The 19,883-nt window shown below is 43.4% G+C and overlaps 1 long non-coding RNA gene across 1 annotated transcript; it reads right to left on the bottom strand.

Moving 5' to 3' along the window:
* Positions 1–5,961: 5,961 nt before the first annotated feature.
* Positions 5,962–7,812, bottom strand: LOC123065489 (uncharacterized). Its single transcript, XR_006431051.1, has 2 exons — positions 6,548–7,812; positions 5,962–6,396 (listed from the first exon to the last, which is right to left on the bottom strand). It is a non-coding gene; the product is annotated as an uncharacterized lncRNA (long non-coding RNA).
* Positions 7,813–19,883: the final 12,071 nt, after the last annotated feature.

Here is a 19,883-nt window from a genome sequence, read left to right as displayed (position 1 = left end):
AGGCAGTTTTATAATCAAGTTTCTAGGCAAGCCTCTAGTGATAAGATTAACAGTTCTAACATTCCTAATCATGTCAATAGAATCATCAAAGGTAGGACGCATAGGATCAACATAAGGTGCACAAGGACTAGCAATGTACTTGTTCAAATGATATTGATTGAAAATTACAAGCATCTCATTTTTCCATTCATGAAAATACTCTCCATCAAGAATAGGCACTCTATGTCTAAGACTCCCCAAATTAGACTCATCCATCTTCCTCCAATGGTGATTAAACCATGGCAATGGAGACCAATGCTCTGATACCACTTGTAGGACCTTGAGAAGAGGTGTCTAGAGGGGGGTGATTAGACACTAAGTACCAAAGTTGCAGTTTTTAGCAAATTTAAGTTTAAGAGGAGTTTAGGCACAAGTTTAACATTCATGATACATAACAAGCAAGCATGCAAAAAGTATATGAGCAGCGGAAAGTAAAGCATGCAACTTGCAAGAATGTAAAGGGAAGGGTTTGGAGGATTCAAACGCAATTGGAGACACAGATGTTTTTGGCGTGGTTCCAATTGGTGGTGCTATCGTACATCCACATTGATGGAGACTTCAACCCACGAAGGGTAACGGTTGCGCCAGTCCACGGAGGGTTCCACCCAAGAAGGGTCCACGAAGAAGCAACCTTGTCTATCCCACCATGACCGTCGCCCACGATGGACTTGCCTCACTAGCGGTAGATCTTCACGAAGTAGGCGATCTCCTTGCCCTTACAAACTCCTTGGTTCAACTCCACAATCTTGTCGGAGGCTCCCAAGTGACACCTAGCCAATCTAGGAGACACCACTCTCCAAGAAGTAACAAATGGTGCGTTGATGATGAACTCCTTGCTCTTGTGCTTCAAATGATAGTCTCCCCAACACTCAACTCTCTCTCATAGGATTTGGATCTGGTGGAAAGAAGATTTGAGTGGAAAGCAACTTGGGGAAGGCTAGAAATCAAGATTCATATGGTAGGAATGGAATATCTTGGCCTCAACACATGAGTAGGTAGTTCTCTCTCAGAAATGGTAAGTTGGAAGTGTAGGTTCAGTCTGATGGCTCTCTCCACGAATGAAGAGGGGGTGGAGGGGTATATATAGCCTCCACACAAAATCTAACCGTTACACACAATTTACCAAACTCGGTGGGACCGAATCAACAAACTCGGTCAGACCGATTCAGTAAACAATGTGACCATTAGGGTTTTCGATGGGACCGAAATGCAACTTGGTAGGACCGATATGGTTAGGGTTAGGGCATAACGTAATCTCGGTGAGACCGATTACACAAACTCGGTGAGACCGATTTTGGTAATTAGCTAACCAGAGAGTTGGTCAGGCAAACTCGGTGGGACCGATTACTCAAACTCGGTGGGACTGATTTTGGCAGTAAGTTATCCAGAGAGTTTGCATTTTAATCTCGGTAGTACCGATTGCTCAAACTTGGTGAGACCGATTTTGATAATGGACATACACAGAGAGATTACAATCCCATCTCGGTGAGACCGAGATCCCTATCAGTAAGACCGATTTGCCTAGGGTTTGTGGCAGTGGCTAAGACGTCCAAACTCGGTGGCCCTGGATAGAAAGAATCAGTGTGGCCGATTTTGGTTTTAGGTTTAGGACATATGTGGATGTCAGAAAGTAGCTAAGGGTTTTTGAAGCATATCACTAAGCACATGAAGCAAGAGGCTCATTAAGCAACACCTCATCCCTCCTTGATAGTATTGGCTTTTCCTATAGACTCAATGTGATCTTGGATCACTAAAATGTAAAATGAAGAGTCTTGAGCTTGAAGCTTGAGCCAATCCTTTGTCCTTAGCATCTTGAAGGAGTTCCCACATCCTTTAGTCCATGCCACAGAAATGTTGAACTTGTCTCAAAAAAACTAGATAAAAGTGTTAGTCAAACAAGAGATATGTTGACATTAATTACCAAAACCACCTAGGGAGCACTTGTGCTTTCACCCGCCAACCTGCGTCGTGTTGCCCCGGGACATCGAGCACTGTCTCGCCCCGTCACCGGTGCCTGATGGTGAGGGCCAGCGTCTTTGCCCGACAAAGCAGGCTACCATCCCTCCATTGACAATGCGCATGTCCAGCCATTGCTTGCATCTCTCTCTACCCGTGGATGCTCGTGTGCTATAGTTGCTTTCTCCCCTTCCTGTACATGCTGCTACTCACCTTTTTATCTCTATGATGTGTTGTGTTGCACTACTGCAGCTTGATCCAGGAGGTGCTAGCTCATGCTGCCTGGAACTAGGATGCAAAAGGGTTGACGGATCCATGCCGCACAAGCACTGGTGCTCTACTTTCTTCTTACTTTGTGTTCTAATTTGCTTTCTTCTTTTTTTCAGTTTGTGAGATACAAAAATAAGTGAAAAAAACGTTGTGCCTGGAGTTCATATTATTTGCTACCCCATGATGTATGTCTCTAGTTTCTCCCTCCAAATGTGTTGGTCCATGAGGTTGTATTTTTTTGTGTTTCTCCCTCCAAATGTATGCAAGTTCAGAAGTTGCACACAAACAAAAGTTTGTTTTAGTGAGAAAAATGCATACTATCTTCTATAACTCATTTCACTTCACGGTTTCTTCACCTGTTTGTTGTTTCCTGTTTATCCTAATTCTTAAATGTTCTACTCAACTTCAGCGTCATGCTCAGTCCAACCCCGTGGCTTCAGGGTGGCCAAGTTCGTCACGACCATCAGTTCGGAGACCTGCGTCACTGCCCGTGTCGCTACCATGGCCACCTGCATCACTGTGTGCTCCGTCAATAGCCTCCTGCACAAGGAAAAGCAACAGGAGTAGAGGTGTCTGAGATGTTCTGTTCTAGCGAGGTGGCTCATTATGTTTGTCACTTATGTATCTTTTTCTGGCCAGAGCACGACCAGGGCTTATGTCAGTACGAACTTTGATTGTGATGGTACTACAAACTACTCCTATATAAAAACACCAGCAATCCATTTTTACGAGTACTTACCTTTTATACAATTCACATGGATTGTGCCCCTATTACCAATTGTGGTACAAAAATGCACCATGCTCACCATTTCATTTTAGTAAGTCAGTTTGTAATACTTTAAAGAGAGGAGGTAAAAGTGAACCATTCGGTTTTGTATTATAAAAAGTGTTAATGTGAGAAACTTCAAAAACATCTGGTTTAATAAGCTCTGCTTGTTCTTGTATAGTATTTATTGAGCTAAAAATTGTATGGTTCATACATTCTCATCGATCTCGTTGTAATCGTCCTTGTTTTTGTGAGTTTCCTGATGCAAGTTTTGTGGTCAGTCCAGATGGGAGAAGGTGATCCGTTCAAAGTGCAATTTTGTGACGTTGACGTCCAAGTTCTACAACTGATCCGTACAAATAAAAACGATGGTTCATTCTAAAAGGAGAAATGGTTGAATTAAAAATATTGATCAGTACAAGTTAAAAATGGTGGTCCATTCGGAATAAAAGAAATGACAGAAATTCAACTTGTAAAAGTTCAAGCAAAAAGAAACCCCATACAATTCAAATGGGAAAAGTACATGTCGTAAAATAAGAGAAGTCCAGAATATCATTGTAAAAAAATATTTGTTCAAAAATAACAATAAAAACATTTTCTTTTTGAAGAAACTATCATTCAGTTCGATGTTATAAACCATGCAAGTACAGAGGCGATGATACAATAAACCATTGAAAACTTACAAGCAAAAATATTATCCATAACAGAGTAAAGTCTAGTTAGTGAAAACACGCTTAGTACAAACCCATGCAAACATCAAGTACTTTTTTTCGAAACCTTTCAAAATTACTCTCCGAAGAATACATCGGCATAAATGTACACGTAGATCAGTACAAGTACTCTGTTTTTTCTGACGGAAAAACAGCACGATGGGTCTCACCATAATCCCAATTACTCTTCAACGGTTGCGAATTTGAGAAAATGTTCAACATGACTAAGTTTCATTTTTTTTGATATATTTCCAACCGTATATTATTTGCCTCATTTCGACAAACTTTTTAAAAAACCGCGTTTGAAATCAAATTTGACCGTATTTGAACTAGTTTTTAAATTGTAAGGAATTAGAAAAACATTTCAATATAAAAAGGTTGCGCATTTTCCATAAATTCCCAACACCATATCATTTGCATCAATCCGACAAACCGTTTGCAAAAAATCACAAAATACGTTTCGCCCAAAATTTAACCGTTTTACAAATTACTTTTAAATTGTATAGAATTAGAAAAAACATTAGATATATGGAAGATGCGTATTTTCACCAGCTTTCCAACGCCGTCTTATTTGCTAAATTTCGACAAACTGTTTGAAAATTGAGTCCAAAATACGATTCGCGTTTTCGGTTTTGAAAAAAAAGTTTTTTTAAACTGCTCTTAAACTATAATAATTTTGCAAAAATGTTCAACATACTTGAAATATAGTTGTCAATAGCTTTCCAACGACATATTATACGCCCCATTCCGACAAAAAATTGCAAAAAAAATTTGAAACTAAAGAAAACGATCTGTTAAACAGAACTCAAAACATCAGTTCAACCGTTCGAAAATCATCAGTACAACCGCCTGAAACCGTCAGTTCAAGTAGGGTAACAGAATAATATTTTGTTTCACAAAACAAAATAGCTATATATATATATATATATATACAGCCGGTCTATTCTGCTAATATTATCAGAATGACTATTCTGATAACACTTTTGCACTGCACGCTCAATGCGTGGCACCGCATTCCCATCAAACGAGCACTCCAATGTCACCACAAAAAACTGCATGCATTTTTTTGGCATTGTTTTTGCTCCATTTTCTAAATCGTTCGTCAGAACGAGGCATATAATATACCGCTGGATAGCTATGGAAAATGCGCAGCTTCTTCGTGTTGAAAACTTTTTGAGATTTATCGCGGTTTAAGAGCAGTTTCAAAAACAGTGCGCACATGACGGAATGCAGCGAGCGTATTTTCGTGATTTTTTTCTAAACCACACATCGGAATTAAGCAAACAATACGGCGTTGGAAAGATACCATCGAGACGCATCTTTTTCATATGTATTTTTTTTAATTCGTTATGGTTTAAGAGCAGTTTTAAATTTAGTAAATCGCGGAATTCTGTTTTTTTATTTTTTTTGTAATTTGTGTACTGTTTTCGCTCCAGTTTTTAAACCGTTTGTTGAAACAAGGCGTGTGATATGCCGTTGGAAAGCTATAGACGAGGCGCAACTTTCATATGTTGAAATATTTTTGAGATTCCTTATGGTTTTTAGTTAATTTTAAAAATCGTGTGGCTGACGATGAGAGGCAGCGGCCGTTTTTTGTAAAATTTTGACAAACCGCTGACTGGAACGACATAAATTATACGCCGTTAGAAAGATATTGTCGAGACGCAACTTTTTTATGTAGAATGCTCCCTCTAATTACTTACGGTTTAAGAGCAGTTTTAAAAATACCAAAACGCGTGCACTCTGTTTTTTGCGACACCCAAATCGTCGTGTGTACTGCATCAGCCAGATGAACGCATTGCTTCAGACCGAAAAATCGCACTGCATCAAACAGTCAACTGAACTTCATGGTATCTTTTGTCGGGAGTAAACTTTGTCACACGAGTTTTTGTGAGCGTTTTTCAACATCTTTTATGAACGAGTGGACCGAGGTGACGAGGGCAAGTGAACCACAACCTATGTCGGAGTGAGCTACATAATTGTTTTGTCTTTTTTTTTGTAAATTCATATAGACTACATGGTCAATATTAGCGAGCTACATTGTTAACGTTAGTGAGATGCATCAATTTTTTGATGTGTTCATCTTCTCCTACAAAATATTGTTTATCTGAATCGCATGTGTGTAACACATCAGAGCAACCATGAACTTCATCGCTTTTTTTGTTTTGTGAAGTGCACCGCCAAGGTTTTCTTAATAAACTACATCGATGTCCATACAAATTTTCAAAAAAAATCCTCCAAAAATAATAAAAAGTAAACTCCTCTATACATTTTTTTTTACAAAGTGAACTCCTTCGTACTATGCACTGTACTGCAATTGTGTCAATGAAAGAATGCACATTTAGAGCAGTGCAAAACGCATCAAATTTCCTCCAATCAAAACAACAAAATCAGGGACAACAGAAAAAAAAGCACACCAAGGCCATCGCACGCAGCCCATCCGAGCTGCACTCCAGGGCCATCTGAACCTCACATGTACGTGGCATCTACTGCATGGTGCACCGAAGTAGAGATGGCGAGCTCCCGCAAAAAAGAAAGTAGAGATGGCGAGCGTTGGCGTACTTCACGACCCTTGGTCAGAAATGCAAGCCGCTGTCGGTGGACACTTCATCGTGGAATTGTGGCTGAGCTGCACCTATCCACCATCATCACGGACTGCAGACACGCACACACTACACTTCAAAAAGAAGAACTTGTATGGTACCCCAGCGAACGTCCACACTTTCTTTGAAGCAATCGGGGCCTTTGAGCACAGCCAAACTGCAGTTTTTTTGCTATAGAAAAAACAAAAAGCTTTCAACTGTACCTTTGGATCTCACCGTTGATGTGTCATGTGAGACGAGGAGAAGAGCGTAGACTCTAGCCAAGGGATGCAGCCATGCGATGGTACGGTCCATGGCCGTGGCCTCAACTAAACCCCAATTTTCTTTTTACACAACACACACCACACAAGAAATCTTCACTTGGTTTTTTCAGTAATGCATTAGAGAAATACAAGAACTAGAGAACTACGAGAACTGCAAGACGTCCACTCACGCACTTCAACTCGGCCATCCTGCACAAACAAATCAAAATTTGCAGCTCGGGCGAGCTATGCACGCGTGATGATCTATAGTGGACTGCACGCAGTTGCATAATACAGGCCGTCCACGGCTGGTCTGCAAAGCCGGTCCTACTGAACCGTGCATGCGAGCAAACGCACTGCAAGGAGGGAGGTGTTGAACGGGAGGTAACTTGCCAGGAAGAGCAGAAGGTCATCGGCTTGCTGTCGGGTAGCAGAAATGGAGGGGAAGGGGGTCTTTTGCAATGAGTGGTGAGGCCGGCAGACCACTTGTGGGGTTGGCAGATCTGGGGGGTCACCGGTCGCAGCCTCCTTGATGGAGGAGAAGGTCGTCTGCACTGCACGCCTGCTCCGTTCGGCATCCACAGGCGAACCGCACAGGGCGTTGACGAACTGCACGCGCACAAATGAGCTTGTTTCCGCTGCCGGCTCGACGGAGTAGACTGCAGGGAATGGCACCGGCGTGCTGCATGCACTGACCCAATGGACTGCATGTGCGCATATGAGCTTGGATCCACCACCGGCTCGACGGAGCAGCCGGCAGGGCGAACTGGTCGGGGCTGCAGCTCGTGGGGACCGGATCCGTGCCCAGAGTTCTCTCCTCAAGATGGAATAACGGGGAGGAAGGGACAGTGGGGGGCTGCCGCACTAGGGGTCGGCAGTGGCTGAATCCGTCGTTTGTGTCTGCACCGATGGCCGTGGCGGCCGGATCTGGTGGCTGAGGCCGCGCCAGCGGCCGTGGGCGGCTGGATCCTGCCATGACCCACTGGAGAAGGTGGGGAGGGGAGGGGTGGTGTGGGGAGGGAGGTTAGAGGTGCTGGTGGGACGCCGTGGTTAGAGGTGTTGGTGGGCGGTGCCGCCGGAGAAAGTGGGGAGGGGAGGGGCGCACCGCGCCGGAGAAGGTGGGAAGGGAGGTGGGGCGGTGCGGGGAGGGAGGTGGGGAGGGAAGTGCGGCGCGGGGAGGTGGCTGGCAGGGTGCTGATGGAGGTCGTGGGGAGAGTGAGCGATGCGGGAAGTTTTTTTTGGCCCGTGCAGTTCGGTCTGTTTCTTTTGCGGGGTTAGTTTGTAGCCACGGGTCAGTACGATACTGTTATCAGAATAACCATTTTGAGGTGCAGAATAAGGTCTTAAGGGTGTTATCATAATAAACCTACCCTATATATATATATATATATATATATATATATATATATATATATATATATATATAGGGTGAGACTATTCTGCAACCCCCCTCTAGAGTTCCTAAATAAGCTTATTCAGCAACCCCTCCTTTACCTGATTCTTCTCCCCAAGGGAGTGGGCGGCCCGAGAGGCTGCGAGGGAGCACTGGTCCGCTATAACGCCACTGTGTCGGCGCTTCCCTGGCCACCCCGAACGACACAGAACTCACCTCCCCCCTCTCTCATCCCCACAACTACCTCCCCCATTTCCTGATCTAGATCAGGATCAGACCCCACAGCGCCCCCACTGTTGGAGATATGCCCTAGAGGCAATCATGTATGATGATATTTTCTATGTGTTTATGAATAAAGATAGTCCTTGGACATTATCAATGATGTGTATCAGCAAGTACGTGACTTGTTTGTGGGACTATGCATTGTATGATGACTGTCCTAAAAGGTCCCTAGTCGAAAGGGCTGTGTGGACGCGCAACCGACTAGACTAGCATATGACACGGTCGATGGCTTGGTCTCACTAGCCATGGAGCATTGGATGCTAACCGAATAATATGGACTCGGAAGGATCTGGTCGGATTCGACATAGTCGGATCCGAGTCGAGATAGGGCCCGAGTCAGACAGACCCAACTATGAGACGCAGCGATATGTCATCTGTGAGTCTCTAGTACAACATACGTTCTTTGTCCTAAGACCTGAGCTGGCGCATGTACTCGGGATGGTGACAGACCTGCTTTGGGCCTACCTAACGCTACTCCGTAACTGGGTAGTTACAAAGGTAGGTTTCAGGCTTGTCCAGACTCCATGCTACGAGATGTGGTCGAGCAAGATGAGATTTTCCCCTCTGATTAGGAGAGATATACTCTGGGCCCCTTGTGTGATCCGACCAGGATAAGCATGGCCATGCGACAAGGATTATGAGATAATCCGAATAGTGGTCGGCATCATTGGAACGAGAAAGAGGTCGGGCTAGGTCAAGGATGACAATCTCGCCTTTAGCCCAACAACACATATCGTGTGACAAAGGGAACAGAAGTGTGACATGTTGTACAGGTTCGCCTAACCAGCTTCATAGTCTGCTTGCTATTCGGCATGCCTTGCTAGAGACCGCTACCAACCATGCAGTTCGGAGGTGATCCGAACTGCGACCAAGACGACTTGAACCTAAGGGATTGCGCGCTTAAGGGAAGGAACCTATGAGGTCGGATCCGAGGACACTGGTCGGATGTGATCCGAGATGTATTCGGATTGTGACCGAGTAGACTTGTGGGATTTAGGGTCCGTGTGAGGCCCAAGTGTTGAGCCCGCGACGGACGCCTATATAAAGTGTAGGTGTGACACAATCATGCGGTTGAACGCTTCAGCGCTGTCACTAGGGTTTGCATGTGTTGCGAATAACCACCTCCACTCGCCGCCGGTTGTGTGATCGGACCTAGCAGTCCGCCGCACGACGTTCCTCCTGCACGCATGAATACCGTTAGAGGCGGTGCACTTGCGCCGCTCCGGCAAACCTGTTCGCGGGATCCAATTGGCTATGTGAGAGACCGGCAAGGAGGAGACGACTTTGGGAACGCGAGGCGACTCCGGGAGCGCGCTGCCTCAACTCTACTTCCGCTGCACGGCACTGCGCGTCTAGTGGTAACGATCTGTGATCCATCTCCCGTAGCATGTTCTTGGTTGTTCTGCGTGTAGGATAGTTTTAATTTGCAGTCGACGCACCCTACAGTAGAACCCAACACCCACCTCCACCCGCCGGCAGGCCACCCACCTTTCCCACCGCGCGCCTCATCCCCTCCTCCAGCACCGGTAGCGAGTGTCACCACCACTTACCATCCGCCGCGAGCCGTCGCGCTCCTCCTGGCGGCGACCTGAGTTGATGCGCCGCCATGGCCACTCTATCACCGAGGACTCTTACCCACGGCCCAGACTACCGCCGGCCTCCTACTTTGCCGCCAAGAAACATTGCCAGTATCCTTCACGCCGCCAACCTCCTCCCTCTACCCCGTCATCGGTCGGCGTCCCTCCTCCCTGCCCGAGCACGTGCGCCGCTGTTCCTCCATGTCGTCCCTCCGTGGGATGCCCTTCGCATTGGATGCAGGGTCCATGGTGTACTCATCTTCCTACGTGGCGGGAGTTAGTGGCGGCCACAATGGTAGTTAGGAGAGCTCGTGTGTGTGTGTGTGCCAATGAGCAAAATCTCTAGTGACCACCTTCGTTCAAGCTCTCCAGACACCTCCCTCCGCCACCATCGACCAGGGCAACAATTCCGAGGCGGAGCAGTTAGGCTTTCTCTGTTTCAGTGCACTTCCGTCGTTGCCCCAGGGCGCCAAATTCCAGTAGGATCCTGTGTGCGCCACCGCCTGTGTCTCCTTATCCATGACAATCATCATTAGATCCTGATATGGTGAGCACGCAGCTCCACGCTGGTGAGGGCTCCCTCTCTTGACCATGGCCACCGTCGCCTCCCCAAACCATCAATGTGCAGGTGACTCTCCCTTCCTCTCTCTCCTGATCTCTCTACCTCATTTCGTCTCTGTACCTTCAAGGGAATTCAGCTATGCAGATTCAAACTAGTTTGAGACTTGCAGGAAATTAACTGCTAAAATTGCTTTTTCCTTGAAGTTAACAGTTGTATGATGAAGTAGACTCATAATTAAGTTAACTTTGCAGGTTTACCTTGCAGTTAACATCTTAATGGACGGAGGATCCCACCAATCCCCCGCGTCGCCCTCCCTGGCGGCGACGGGGGAACCCAGATCCCCGCGCCTTACACCCTTCCCATCTCCCTCCCCACCTCGCCGCCACCGGAGGAACGACCGGTGAAGCCGGCGCCGGCTCCCGGGATGGTGGCGGCGGGGCGACTTGGCTGGATCCAGCGCTCCCCCCAATCCGATCGCTCCCTTTCGGTGGTGAGGGTCCGGATCTGAGGCGGCGGCCTCGCTGGTGCGGACGGCGCTCCTCCGGCGGCGGGGAGTGCTCGTCGGTGAGGTAGGCCGGTTCCCCTCGGCTGTGCGGGCAGCGAGGTCCTGGTGGGCGCAGGTCATGGCGCGGGGAGGCCCCGGGCTCCCCTCGTCAGATCGGAGGCGATCCTGGTCCGCTCGTGATGCATGACCTCCGGTCGGCCTGGATCTCCGGCGTACACGCGCCTGCTGATGTTGTGGCTGGTTCGGAGGTGGCGGCAGGGTGCTTGGCCGGGGGAAACCCTTGGCCGCCGGCGGCGGTCACGGCGTCGATGGCGTCCCGGACGCCATTCCCTCCTTGGTGGCGGCGCCGAGGCTAAACCTCCCCTGCCTCCCCCCTTTTCCTGCGCCCGGGTGAAAACCCTAGCCCCGGTGGCTAAGCGGCGGCAGCACCATAGCGTCGTCACCTTCTTGAAGGCGCCGACTTGGGCATGGGGATGCTGGGTGTGCATGGCGAGCTTGTCTGGTTCCTGGTGGCGGCTCGCCTGATCTACTGCGTCGCAGCTCCGGGCAGTGTCTCGGGGCTGCGATGCTTCTCTTCCGTCCATGTCTCCGATGGGGACCTCGCCCTTCCTCACCTTGTACATGCCGTGGTGGAGCGGTACTTCATCTCACTCATTGATGGCGGCAAAGATCGCCGGCATGGCGCTGTGGAGGCTCGCCGCCCGATGCGCGGAGATGGACTCGCGCAGGAGGAGGTTGCTGTCTGGCGTCATGGTGACGTCGATGGCAGTGTGGCCAGACAAGGTAGAAGACTCAATATGATCTGAAGACGGACCTGTGGAAGATGGCGGCGACGACACACGAGTGCGTCTGACCGGATTGTGGCCCAGACCCGGTATGTGGCTCGGCTGGGGCTTCCGAATATGTTTCGGTTTCCGGCTTTTTGATGTTAGGCTTAGGTGAGTGGTTCGGGTAGTGGCCCAGCTAGCACCCCTTCATCATTTTGGATAGGAGTAGTGGCATGTGTTGCCAAGATGGTGGATTCAGGCTCATTATTGTAATACTTTGTAAGGTCCTCGAGAATAATCAATAAAGTGGCCGTATGCATCTCCCAGATGCAGAGGCTGGGGGTCATCCTCCTTTTTTAAAAAAAACAATAAAAAAAACATCTTAATGGAGGTTAGGAGCACATCTTAACAAGCATTATCTCGGCCTGCAGTTAGCAATCAATTTATTCCTGATGCAAATTATCTACAAAAACAGTTATGGAGGTCAACATAAGCAGCTGTTCGAGAGCAGAGTATCTTGGCTTGCAGTTAGCAAGCGGTTTTTCTTGAAAAGAATTTTAGGTCTTTCTTTTATTTATGAAGAATTGAAAAAGAGTAAGTTAACTTTGGTGCTTCTGCAATTCATAAGAAAAAAAGGCAAAAAACAGTTCTGGTTTACCATGGCTGCTGGCTGCCTGAAGATTAAACAGAGACTGTTCTGATAGTTAACATCATGTAGTTAACTTTTGTAGTTTGCGTCAGTTAATTTCTATAGAAAATCTCTCACGAGAAGGGAAACGGGGTGAAGAAGACACTGATGGTCAGGAGTAACTTCTGTAGTTAAACTTCCATAGCCGCCTCTTAAGTGCAATTTGTGATACTGTGTGTTGTGCTGTGTTGGTGCTGCTAGTCAGGAACCTGTGTGATGTCGATGGTGGTTGTAGTAGCAAGCTTATGAAAATTTTGAGATAGTAGCCTCAATTGTCTTGACACGGAGTTTGATGCGTGTTGGGTATGTGTCCGTGGCTTCATGGTGTGTGTGCTGATGCGTGCTAGTTGGTCTCTGTGTGTGTGTATGTGTTGTTGGGGGAGGGGGGGGGGGGGGGTTGCTTTGTGTTGATGCATGTGGCGTGTGTATTCTGGTCTTTTAGAGATTGATTTACGGCTATTATATTGGACCAATTACTATAGGATTTCTGTCTACGTATACACAACGAGGGGATTACAATTTATAGTAACATCGCAGTTTATAGCAGTTGATTTTACAAAATTATGCCAGTTTGTGCCCTACAACACTTAGATTTTTTGCACATAATTATTGCATATGGCCGTTATCGGAAATGTGATTCATTTTACTTGTGTGTGACATGTAAAATTGTATGTGATAGTTAATTATATATTGCACATTAAAAATGGCGGAAGTTAACTCAGCCTAGTCCAACGGTTTTGACGAGTAAAAAGAAACTCAATATTATAAATAGAATTAAAAAACCAGTTAACTTTGGTGACCGCATTAGTTAATCTAAAATATTAAATCAAAAAGATAAGTATAATGCTTCAATTAAAAAAGGTATTTTTTTGCGGCGGGGGGGGGGGGGGGGGGGTTGCTTTGTGTTGATGCATGTGGCGTGTGTATTCTGGTCTTTTAGAGATTGATTTACGGCTATTATATTGGACCAATTACTATAGGATTTCTGTCTACGTATACACAACGAGGGGATTACAATTTATAGTAACATCGCAATTTATAGCAGTTGATTTTACAAAATTATGCCAGTTTGTGCCCTACAACACTTAGATTTTTTGCACATAATTATTGCATATGGCCGTTATCCAAAATGTGATTCATTTTACTTGTGTGTGACATGTAAAATTGTATGTGATAGTTAATTATATATTGCACATTAAAAATGGCGGAAGTTAACTCAGCCTAGTCCAACGGTTTTGACGAGTAAAAAGAAACTCAATATTATAAATAGAATTAAAAAACCAGTTAACTTTGGTGACCGCATTAGTTAATCTAAAATATTAAATCAAAAAGATAAGTATAATGCTTCAATTAAAAAAGGTATTTTTTGCGGGTAAAAAAAGCAGTTAACTTTGACGATCGCAACAATTAACCTCACATGGCTATAACAGTTAACTGGGACCATCATAATAGTTAGGATTAAAAAAGACAATGAAAGAACTTCAACATTTTTGCCCAAAAAAAGTTCAGCCATAGTGGCATTTACAACATTTTTGCCCAAAAAAAGTTCAGCCATAGTGGCAGTTAACATCAGCCAGCATGGAAGTTAACGTCGTTATACATTGTAGTTAATTGGACACATGGCAAAAAACAAAAGAAGCAAAAAAAAGGTATCATCAGCACTGGCAGTTAGCTTGCTCATCGGGGACATTTAGCTATTTCATCCCCGACAAGTAGCGTGACCAGGGCAAAAAAAAGGAAATTACAGCAAGAAAAATATATTTTTAATCTTGGCAGTTAACTCGGTGTTAACTGTCGCAATCCCTGGTAGTTAACTATTTTACTCCCGACCGTTAGCTTGAACGGGGCAAAAAACAAAAAAAAGTATTTTCAATCTTGGCAGTTAACTATCGCAGTCTCGACAGTTAGCTATTCCAATCTCGTCGGTTAACTTGACCAAGGAAAAAATTAAAAAGAATTAAAAACAAAAGAAGCAAAAAAAAGTATTATCAGCCAGTGCAGTTAGCTTGCTCATCGCGTGGTGACCCAATCAAAAAAGAAAAAAGAAATCAGTCCCGCAGTTAACTTGGTGCTAACTGTTGCGATTCCTCGCAGTTAGCTATTTCACTCCCGGAAGTTAACTTGACCTGACGATAAAAGTATAAAAGAAAAAAAACAATTTTCTTCAGTCTCAGCAGTTATCTTGTCAGCATAGGCCAGTTAGCTATTCCGCGCGAGCAGTTAGTGTGTACTGTAGCAGTTCGGGCAAAAAATGTCGAACATGATGTTGGTTTTTTGAAAACTGCTCTTAAACTGTAACAAATCTGAAAACGTGTTATATATGCCAAAGTTCGGGCTAGTCGGTAGCTTTCTAACAGTATATCATACGAAACATTCCGACAAAAAGTTTGAAAAATCCTTTCACAAAAACATTGAAAACTCATTTGATGGATTTTTAGTTTTTTGAATTATGTTTAAAAACTGGATCGATTTTGGGAAAACGATCAACATGAGTTTTTTTGCTCCTTCTCAATAGCTATCCAACGGTATGTCATTTGCATCAATCCGATTAATGGTTCAATAATTACGACCCAAAGCAGTTTGAAAAAACGATGCGAGAAAAAGTCCGCCCGACAGTTAACTAGTATAGCTCGCATAGTTAGCTGTTTGTTCTCGTGCAGTTAGGAACGGTTCCTGAATAGCTTATTCAGAAATGGTTTGCAGAATAGCTGGGATGTACACACACACACACACAATTCCGATCATGATGGACTAGATGCATAGGATAATTTTTTTTGGTGAAATTCCAATTTCAATCGATTCGAGTTCCATGATCCAATATCATCACATATCCTATACCATGCCAATGCCTTTCCCTTCAAATATAAAGGGAACAAATTCTTCTTAGCCTCATCTCTGGATAAGCCTGCAAGCTTAAATAATGCACAAATTTCATCCTCATATATCAAGTGCATATCAGGATATTCAATTCCATCTCTTGCATACGGATTAGCTAGCAGTTGTTCTATCATACCCGAAGGAATTTCATAACCAATATTTTTAGTAGGTGTGTTAGGTTGAGGGGTAACTAATTGTGGTTCCGGTCAAGGTGAAGATACCTCGAACAAACCCCTCAAAGGACGGTTTTCCTTCATAGCAAGTGACTAAATTGCAGCACATAGTAATAAATTTTCCTTACCAAGAGTGCTTCACTCCCCGATAACGGTGCCAGAAAAGAGTCTTGATGACCTAAAAGTATACGGGATCAATCGTAGTTCTTTGGATAAGTAAGAGTGTTGAACCCAATGAGGAGCAGAAGGAAATGACAAGTGGTTTTCAGCACGGTATTTTCTGCAAGCACTGAAATAGTCGGTAACAGGTAGTTTGATAGCAAGATAATTTGTAACGAACAAGTAACGGTAACGGTAAATAAACTCCGATAAAAATAGGCAAGATTACTCAAGCCACTAAAAACAAGGGTGCAACTTCTAATAATAACAAAGAAGATCTTAAGATGATTAGTATTCACCCTGATTTTGTTGAAGTTATAAGAGATCCTACTTGCAAGAATGAATTGTTTAATCTCTTTCCTAGAAGTATTGTTATTGAAAATTTGTATGGTAAATCCTTGAAGAATTCCAAGTGTTTGATTGAAGAGTTGGAAACCAAAGATGACAATACTTAGATCATTTGCATTATGCCTGGCTAGGGGCGTAAAACGATAGCGCTTGTTGGGAGATAACCAATCTTTATCTTTTTACTTTTTGGTTTTCTTGCTGTTTTGCAATAAATATATAAAGATGCCTCTGGTTAGATATGTTTTTGTGTTTTAGTTAGTGTTTGCCCAAGCAAAGCCTTTGGGATCATGTTGGGTGATAGTTGATTTGATCTTGTTGAAAAACAAAAACTTTTGCACTTAGAAACATAATTTTCATAAATCACAGAAACGTGCTTTTGCTCTGAATTTTTTACACAAGATTGATATACAAATTTCCCATGTTGTCCTATTTTTTAAGAATTTTTGGAGTTACAGAAGTATATTAAGTTTCCTGATTACTACAGACTGTTCTCTTTTTGACAGATTCTGTTTTCTTTGCGTTGTGTGCTTGTTTTGATGATTCTATGGTTTCCTTTGAAGAGTTTTTGCCATAGAAAATTTGGAATACAGTAGATATAATGCAAAAATAAAATATGAATGGGTTTGCAACATTACTTAGAGTAGTGATTTGCTTTGTTATACTAACGAATCTCACGAAGGTTTTGTTGAGTTTTATGTGATTGAAGTTTTAAGTTTTGGGTGATATTACGATGGATGAAGGAATAAGGAGTAAGATGAGCCTAAGCTTGGGGATGCCCATGGCATCCCAAGCTATTATCCAAAGAGAAGCAAGCAACTAAGCTTGGGGATGCCCGAGTGGCATCCCCTCTTTATTCTAGCGACCATCAGTATTTTACTCGAAGCTGCATTTTTATTCGTCACATATTATGAGTTTTGCTTGGAGCGTCTTGTATGATATGTGTCTTTGCTTGTTTTCCTTTTTTTTTAAGTCTTGAATCCTTGCTGGACACACCTATTTGAGAGAGCCAAAACTGTGTTATGACTTGTTAGAATTGCTCTCTATGCTTCACTTAAATCTTTATGAGCTATGGAATTGCTCTAGTGCTTCGCTTATATCTTTTTGAGCACGGTGTGCTTTGTTATTTTTGAAGAAATGCTCTCATGCTTCACTTAAATTTATTTGAGAGTTAGTAATTTTGAAGAAATTCTCTCTTGCTTCACTTAAATTATTTTGAGAGAAGAAAATTATATGCTCATGTTCTTCACTTAGATTTGTTCGAGCTATCAAAAGCAACATATGAAACTAGTCCCAAAGTGATAGGTATTCAAGAGGGATATAATAAAAACTTTTATGAAGATCATTGGACAAAATAAACTTGATTCCTTGTAATAGTTTTCCGATATGTTGATATAATATGTGGGTCATGTTGAAAGAGTAATTATGCTTTACTAAGAATATTGGTGTTAAGGTTTGTGATTCCCTATGCAAGCACGAAAGTCAATAGTTATGCAATGAAATTACATCCTACTTGTGGTGCATTATTCGGTGTTAGTTATGCTTAATGCTCACTTATGAGATTTTTTGTTTCTTGGTTGGATGCTTCTAAATCTTTTGCTAGCCTTCATTTGCACTAAGTATGATCACTACTTGTGCATCCAAAATCCTTAAACTAGTTTTGCCACATGAGTCCACTATACCTACCTATATGCGGTATTTTCATGCCGTTCTAAGCAAATTTGTATGTGCCATCTCTATTTTTCAAAATAAACTTCTCTTTTGTGTACTCATACTGCTCATGAAACGGTAGGGGGTGGCTGATATTTTTCCATGATAGATGTGTTATTCTCAAGATGAGTGTTTATTCACTTGTCATTGCACGAGAGTACGGCAAAGGTATTAGGGATGCCCAGTCCCGAAATGAAAAATAACTTTACTTTATGTTGTTAAATAATAAATTCCTTGGAAAGTGTTGGTATGGACGGTGCTCGTGGATTCGGTTAACCGTGGAATGTGAAAGTATGGTGGAAAAAGGAATAAACTTTTTGTTTGGGAACCGCCTATGATATATCTAGTATGGGAAGTATTGGGAACTAATTGATTGTTTTCGTTGACAGGAAAAGCATTCCACCCAAAATGTTTGTATCTCTCTTTTTTTTGCTTTGAGCTCTGGCACCTCTACAAAAAATCCCTACTTCCCTCTGCGAAGGGCCTTTATTTTACTTTATGGAATTTTTATTTTGAGTCTCCATCTTCTCCTATAAAGCACCAACTAATGGGCACTATGATCGTACTTGAGATTGGGTGTAGCCAATATGCGAGTGTGTTTCATAAATGGATCAATGACTGAGCATAATGGGCTAGGGATAACTTGCTTTAGTGTTGATATTTTGAAAGACATGGTTGCTTGTTGATATGCTTGAGTATTGAATTCTTCATGTCAAAACTAGACTATTGCTTTGAATCATATAAAAGTCCAAATGTCCATGCTACAAAGAAAAGAATATGTGATGAATATGTTAGGAAGGATTCCACATCAAAAATTCTATTTTTATCATTTACCTACTCGAGGACGAGCAAGAATTAAGTTTGGGGATGCTGATACGTCTCCAACATATCTATAATTTTGATTGTTCCATGCTATTATATTATCATTCTTGGATGTTTTACAATCATTTTATAGCAACTTTATATCATTTTTGGGACTAACCTATTGACATAGTGCCCAGGGCCAGTTGTTGTTTTTTACTTCGCGGGAAATCAATGCCAAACGGAGTCCTAACGTAGCGAAATTTTTTGGTGATTTTTTCTAGACCAGAAGAATACAGTGGGCCAAAAGAGTACCTGAGGGGGGCTCCGAGGGGAGCACAACCCACTAGGGCGCGCCTGGGGACCCAGGCGCGCCCAGGTAGGTTTTTCCCACCTCGGCCGCATCCCGCACCACCTCTTTGCTCTATAAATACCCAACATTCCAGAAACTCTAGGGGAGTCGACGAAAATCAATTCTAGCCATCGCAAGTTCCAGAAATCACAGATCCAATCTACACACCATCACGGAGGGGTTCATCATCCTCAGTGGTGCCTCTTTGATGATGCGTGAGTAATTCATTGTAGACCTTCAGGTCCGTAGTTAGTATCTAGATGGCTTCCTCTCTCTCATTTGATTCTCAATACAATGGTCTCTTAGAGATCTATTAGATGTAACTCTTTTTTGTGGTGTGTTTGTTGGGACCTGATGAACTTTAAGTTTATGATCAGATCTATGTTTTTATCCATGAAAGTTATTTGAGTCTTTTGATCTCTTATATGCATGATTACTTAGAGCCTCGTATTTCTTCTTCGAATATTTGGTTTAGTTAGGCCAACTAGATCGATTTTTCTTGCCATGGGAAGAGGTGATTTGTGATGGGTTCGATCTTACGGTGCTTGATCCCAGTGACAGCTGGGGAACCGACACGTATGTATCGTTGCTACTAAGGATAACAAGATGGGGTCTATTTCTACATAAATAGATCTTGTCTACATCATGTCATCGTTCTTATTGCATTACTCCGTTTCTTCATGAACTTAATACACTAGATGCATGCTGGATAGCGGTCGATGTGTGGAGTAATTTTAGTAGATGCACGCAGGAGTCGGTCTACTAATCTTGGACGTGATGCCTATATAATGATCATTGCCTCGATATCGCCATGATTATTTGAAATTCTATCAATTACCCAACAGTAATTAGTTTACCCATTGTATGCTATTTTTCTTGAGAGAAGCCACTAGTGAAATCTATGACCTCCGAGTCTATTTTCTCATCATATACTTTCAGATCTATTTTGCCATTTGCCTTTTTATTTATTTGCAACTTTTATTTTCAGATCTATATTATCAAAAACCCAAAAATTCCTCGCTGAATTTTATTTGCATCTATCAATCTATTACAACTTTCTCCCATCCACATGCCAATTTCTGGCGCCGCTACCCGAAAGGGATTGA

The sequence above is a fragment of the Triticum aestivum genome, chromosome 3B (assembly GCF_018294505.1).
Source record: "Triticum aestivum cultivar Chinese Spring chromosome 3B, IWGSC CS RefSeq v2.1, whole genome shotgun sequence".
Lineage (NCBI taxonomy): Eukaryota > Viridiplantae > Streptophyta > Magnoliopsida > Poales > Poaceae > Triticum > Triticum aestivum.
This window is presented reverse-complemented; position numbering and strand designations above follow the sequence as displayed.